The sequence below is a fragment of the Ursus arctos genome, unplaced genomic scaffold (assembly GCF_023065955.2).
Source record: "Ursus arctos isolate Adak ecotype North America unplaced genomic scaffold, UrsArc2.0 scaffold_29, whole genome shotgun sequence".
Lineage (NCBI taxonomy): Eukaryota > Metazoa > Chordata > Mammalia > Carnivora > Ursidae > Ursus > Ursus arctos.
Window position 1 is genome coordinate 32,326,286 of NW_026622974.1, and position 6,854 is coordinate 32,333,139.

The following is a 6,854-nucleotide window of genomic DNA, read 5'->3' on the forward strand; positions in this document are numbered from 1 at the left end:
TAAATGATATCCTGCTTTCATCCTTGCTTCCACAGAGGAAGCAGTATACTTGACTCAAATCAGACAGCATTGCTCTCCTGCTTAATATTTTTCAATGGCTTCTTACAGCCATCATATTCCTCAACCAGACCTGGAAACTTATACAAGATCTGGCCCCTCTGCCTACTTCTCCATCCTTATCTCATGCCACTCACATACTTTTTCAGCCAAAGCGGAGGCATGTTCATGCCTCCAACATGCCAAGCTTGTCGCCAACTCACAGACTTTGTACTTGCTGCATCCTTTACCTAAAAGACCCTTCTTAGAACTTTAAAAGGTGGCTCCTTCTCTTCATCCTGTCCTCAACATAAATGTCACCTTCTCAAAGATGGCTCTGCTGACATTTCTATTAAAATAAGCCCAGTCACTCTATCTTAATCACTATTTTCTTCATAGACCTTGTTACTATTAGAAATAATCTTACATTTATCTTTCTCTTCCTACTAAATAGAAGACCCATAAGAACAGAAATCTTGTCCATCTAGTTCACCGTGGACAACACCATTCACTAATTTGTTATGGAATGAATAATTATTCTATCAAGCTATTCCAAATGGAACGTTAATAATTTCATTCTATAAAATTTGTCTTTTTGTTTTAAAGGAAATGTTAAATTTTCCCTCTTTTAAATAACTAAGACTTAAATCTCTAAAATTCCTAAGAAGGGAAGAAAGTTAGCTAATCAAAAAAGTCTGCTCAGAGCCATTACCACAGTGAAGTTGGAATATTCTAACTCAGTTGATTTTAAATAACTGAGATGACCTAATAGGGCTTCAGACAAAATAAAATTCACCTGTACTTACAACAATACTTTCCATTTGACTAGTATAAGCTAGTCACAATATTACTAAACGAATAAATATTATTTTTCTCTTAAAAGAAAAAAGTTACTAGATAAATAGAATACTGAAGATTTATACTTCATGTACAGTTCTCCAGCTAATTTAATTCTTTGTGATGGAGAATAAACCTACTAACAGTTGTTCATCTGTCTCCCCTATCTGTACAAGGGTAGCTGGATAAAAGCAAAAAAAACAAAAAACAAAAAACAAAAACAAACAAAAAAACCCCACAAAACCTACAAGTCTTGCCCAATTTCAGTTCCTAAGAATAGTTTATTTTCTAAAAATGGCCAGAAGTGCTACTGTGGCAATGCAAGAAAACTAGCAAATCTAACACTCAATTTTCATCCAAAAATAAACTGCTTTCTAAAAAAATCCCAAATAGTATAGGTCACACATAACAAGTCAGAAAAAAGATGACCATAACCCCCTTCAGCACCAGAATGCCTCCTTTATATTCAGTTTCAAATGAATCAAAAGTAGGTCTAAGCTAGAAAGCTTACCATATATGGAATAGCATAATGATTACCTGATTTATATGACTTTAAGAAAGGTTCTTAGTTTTAAGGGAAAAAACTATATAAAATCGAAGAATTGTTCATATCCTGTCATTTCCCTATGTTCAGCTTCTTCGTATAAAACATTGTTGCATGGCTACCTCTACTCCCAGCAAGAGCTCACACAACAACTAGATGAGTAAAATAAAAATAAACTAAGACAGAAAGGTATAAATAAGGAGATCTCTCTCCTCAAAAAGGAATATAAATAACTGAAGATGAGACAAAGGTAAAAACAATTTTGTTGCATTTAAAACTGCAACTGCTTCTCTCCTATAAAGGAGAAAAAATTATTAGAAACAGATAAAACCAAGTCATTTTTCCACTCTTCTACCCATAAGTTCCAGGATATTCCTAAGCATTTCTTTATCCTATCTTTATTTACACAACACCTACTCTTGCTTTAAAATCAAACTATGTTTAGATTTTAAGTATGGTTTCCTGGACTTTAGGTCAGATCACAATATACGCTAGACTTAAAATTTAAGGCATAATCAGCTTCATTTAAACAGCATTTTGAAACAGTGGGTCAAATTAAAGCATCTTAACTACAATATGCATTCCCAAAGTCTAGTCAAATGAAAACATCACAGAATATTCATTCATACATGCATGCATAAGGCATTTACTGAACACCTATGTCAGCCACCAAACTATGAATGGAGATACAAAACATAAGAAAGGTACAACTGACACCTTACAATTAAGAAACTCCAACGCAAGAAGAAAAATATAATGCAAGAGTATAAGTACTAATGACAAAAAAAGTAAAGTAGGCTAGGTAAACTTAAAGCTAAGATTTAGAGGACAGAGGGAATTTGGGAAGACTTCCAGAGGATATAATGCGTAAATTAAGTCTTTAGGTATTACCAGAGGTTAAACACAAGTATGTGTGTTTTGGGGTTGATTTTTTTGGTGGGGGGGGGGGAGTAATGGTAGATGAGGTTAGTAAAAGAACGCAGTTCGTGACAGAAGACCCTATTTCAGTAAGAGGAAGCAGCATGTGCAAAAGTAAAAGGCATGAGATAAGTGAGGCATGTCGTCAAACTGCAAATAGTATACAATTGTGCTATCCAAACACAGTGGCTACTGAGCACGTGAAATGTAGTTAGTCAGAATTGAGATACGTGGTAAGTGTAAAATACACATGGGATTTTGACAACTTAGTACATAAAAAACGAACATAAACTATCTCAATATTTTTAAATATTCATCATGTTAAAATATTATTTTGGATGTACTGGGTTAAATAAGATATACTATTAAAATTAATTTCTCCTGTTTGTATTTTCCTGTGACTATTGGAAAAATGTTTTAAATTATATGTATGGTTCACATTATATTTCTTTTAGACAATGCTTAGAATGACTGCATTGGCTGGGGGGGTAGTGACAAAATGGTAAATGAGACTGGATCAAGCGGAAGAGACTATTACAAGAAGGATCTTTATATCATACAAAGAAGGTGGTTAGAAAAAAAGGATCTTCAGTAGGATTAAAATGATAAGATCTGACATTTACTAAGATCAATCTCCAGCCCAAAAATTGGAGGGCCAATAAGGCTAAATGCAGAAGACCAGCTGGTCCTGAAATCAGGTGCTAAATGATAGTGCTTTGAACTAACAGAGGGCACCTAGAGATGTAGAGTACAGAATTAAGAAATGTTTATCAAGTAAAACAAACTGGACTTGATGACAGATTATATGTGGACTATAAGAACAGAGAAGAATTCCAAATTCTTCCAAATTCAGAGACTGAATTCCAAAGTTTCAGGCTTACAGAATTGGGTAAATATGGTACCATTCAATAGGACAGGTTTGGTGGGGAAATGTGATGGTTTCGTATCAGACACACTGAGTTTAGGATGCCTGTGGGAAATCTATGTGGAAAAACCAAAAATTAGCTATATGAATTTAGAGCTAATTCAAGAGTTCCAGGACAGAGATAAAAAGTGATTGTGCATTAATAAAATATAGATGGTGGAAGCCAAGACAACCAGAAGCCTGAGGATGAACTCAGCCGAGAAAAGAGCACAGAGTAAAGAGAGGCCGAAGACTAAATTATGAGGAAATGCAATAATGAGATGGTGAGCAGAGGCGGAGGAGCATCCCGCAAAGAAGATCAATGATAACAGGCAGGAGAAGAACCAGGTGAGAGAGCGCAATCTTCTTTTTTGGCGGGAAGGAGAAAGGAGAGGGAGGCAGAGGGAGAGAGAGAATCAAGCAGGCTCCATGCCCAGCCTGGAGCCCAATGCAGGCCTCAATCTCCCCACCTGGAGATCATGAGCTGAGCCGAAATCAATCAGAAGCTTAACAGACTGAGTCACCCAGGTGCCCCAAGAGGAGCATCTTCGAATGGACTTCTTCTGTGTCTTATGTTATTCCATGACTGCACGACAGAAAAGATGTGACGCTGACAAAAAAAGAAAGATCTCTTTTCCAAAATCACCAACTACTTTTTGATATTTAAAATGATGCTTTGTCAATTCAGAAAATCAAAAACTGTTATTTCTTTTTGTGCATTTGGATAAACATACAAGTCAACAAGGAACAAGAGCCCAAAGTGAAACAGAATAATAATATAAAATTCAAATGTGGAAACATAACTTGAAAAAATACGAATTAAAATAATAAAGATCTCCAGAACTATACCCTTTTTCAAAATTGCATGTAGAACCCTCCTCCTGCCAAAAAGGATAAATACATAAAAATCATTTAAATTATGACTTTTGATCCCAAAGATACATTTAATCCAAGTTCTTAAACTGAAGGTAAAGGACCAGCATAAACATGTCTGTGCCCAAGTGTACTTTCCTAGGGAGAGGGGCCAAAACATTCCTCAGACTTTAAGAGTAGGATCCAAGAAGCAGAAGATTAAGAAAATCCCCAGTAATTGCAGCCCATCGAATTGCTGACACAAACCAAATTCCAAGAACAAATCCACTTTAACAGAACCACCCAATTTTTTTCATTTACCTAAGTATAGGTACGAACATCTCAATAAATTAATCCTCACAACAGTATCTACTATTCCCATTTCCAAATGGAAAAGATATATATGCCCCTACTAATTTGTTACTAGCCAATAATTTGTTACTAATGATGTCAGTAATTTGTCCAAGGTCACAAAGTGAATGAGAGGGGTTTAAACTCAGATGAACCTGGCCCATGATCTTCACCACTGTGAAACACTATATCCTTTGGTCCTGCCAACGAAGAACATCGACCAGAGCACTCCGACTCATCTATGCCAAGAAGGCGCATCTTTTGCCAAACATCTTTCCTCTCATCCCATCCTTGAAGAACATGCAAAAATTTCACAGCCAGGACAAATGGGCCTTTCCACTCTAACCACAATGTCTTTAATCTCCAATTATTTATTCTCCCAGAGATACCGAAAGCTTCACAGTCTCCTTCCCCTTCTTGGCTCTGTCCCTCCTCTCCCATCTTCAGTCTCCACAGGCCTTTAGGGTTTCCTAATCATTCCTAACCCCTTCTCTAGATCCTCCTGCAATGAGCTCCCTTCCTCCTCTTCCAGATTCCAATAAGCAACCTTCTACAACTCCGTCTCCTCCTAACTTCCCAATCCCCCACCTGTAGCTCTACCTCCCCTCCTCCCAGTACTTTCCCCGCTGCCGAGCTCTTCACTTATTTTCCCACGACTTTGTTCTCCCCGCGTCCCCAAACCCTCCCTACCCCTAATCCTCTCATCCTCCCCCGCTTTAACAACTCCACTCGCATGCCTCCATCCACGAAGAGCCAGCCCCCCACGCTCCGGTCCCAGCCTCACTTCGCAACCCCAGCACTCCAGTCTCCACCCCCACACCAAAGCCCACCCCCAACCCGCCCCGGCCCCTCCTCAGATCCGACGCGGCGTCCCGCCTCCTTGCCTTCTCTCCGCGGACCAAACTTCCCACCGAGGCCTCGGCGTCTAGCCGCCGAAGAGTGGGTGCCTGGTTGCTGCGAAGATTGCGGGGCGGGCGCCGAGGTTGCCGGGGTGCGGGAAATTTGAACACACGGCCAGGGTAGGGGCGGGGACCGCAGCTCCCTGGCGGTGGCGACGCGGCTACTTCGGCACCAGGGTAACGGAGATGGAGGACCATACTGCACTGCGGCACGACTGCAGCCAATGATGCCCGCCCCCCCAATCTGCCATTGGTCTCTGGCACCAGACGACCATTCCTATTGGGTTCTGTGGAACTGGAAGGCGGGACAATGAGTACGGGAGAAGGCAGCCATTGGTTGACCGCTTCAGCTGTAGCGGCGACCGAGAGTAGGCAAGTGGTTCGCGCCCAAGCTCAGCCCCGCGCGCGAGCGCCTTTTAGGCAGTGCTGAGAGAAGCGCGCCCGCAGAGCGTTGAGGGCCCTGGGGGGTGCGGTTAGGGTGTGGGCGGAGGGGAAGGGGGTTGGTGTAATGAATTATAGAAACTGGCAAGTGCGTGATTGAAAACATTGAAAATTGTTTTGAATCCTTTTTGGAAATCGATTGATTTTAAATTGGAAGGTAACTATAAACAAATAGCTAGTTACTTCTCGGTCTTAGCGCCGAAATTGGTTATTTTCAGGAGGAGGTGGAGTTAGTGTACTGTCTCCTTCCTCGAGGTCCTGGCCTTTGTAGTTTGCTTGAAAGTGATTTTTTAGGTTTTGGAAAGGGTTAGAGGTGGAATGACGGTTGAGACATTTGCACAGCTTGAAAAAAAAAAAGAGTAAACGTCTGTGGCGTATGTCAGTAACCTATTGAGAACTGCAGTATGGCATTTCCCCTTTAAAAAATTGACAGTGCATTAAACGGCATTAATTGCGGGAGGCAGGGAAAGTAAAAAGAAAATCCTTCCTTTGGTGAAGGCTATTTTAAGCCATCCTGAACCTTCTGATTATCAAGATGGCTTAATACCGCACCCCGCTTTTTCCGCCATTGACAATTTCTTGAAAACTGGGCTTTACCTCCATTCTGCAGAGAATCTAAATCTTGAAGGCAAATGCATTGTAATCAATCTTCTCACCATGAATTATGGTAATTCTGTTTCTTGCCTGACCTCGTTTTCCCAACTTTGCACTATTTCAAAGCTTTCATTTTATCCTGTCAATATATTTTACTTGAAGTTACAGACTAACCCACCTCAACAATACTGTAATTAAATGCAATTTTCTGTATACAAAGTAGAAGATACGAATCGTCTGGTAGTGAAAAATAAAGATGAGTAATACCTAAAGTGCACTTAAATAACATTTCGTCAGTTTAAATCCGCTAATACTCTTCGTTAAAATAGCTCACTGGTTATTACTGACTCCGTTAGAGTTAATATTATGTAGTTTAATAAACGCATTAGTGGAGTACTTTTAAAGGAAATAACTATAAAGGGTGAAGAAACATGCTATATCTAGGTTAAAAAACACGTCTCTCCCCCAAGGAGTCAAA

The 6,854-nt window shown here is 39.8% G+C and overlaps 1 protein-coding gene across 1 annotated transcript in view; it reads right to left on the reverse strand.

Moving 5' to 3' along the window:
• LCA5 (lebercilin LCA5) overlaps nt 1-5,551 on the reverse strand; it is a 65,487-nt gene extending 59,936 nt beyond the window's left edge. The window contains exon 1 of the mRNA XM_026507027.4: nt 5,327-5,551. The gene's annotated coding sequence lies outside the window, so the exon portion shown is untranslated. The remainder of the gene's footprint in view (nt 1-5,326) is intronic.
• Nucleotides 5,552-6,854: the final 1,303 nt, after the last annotated feature.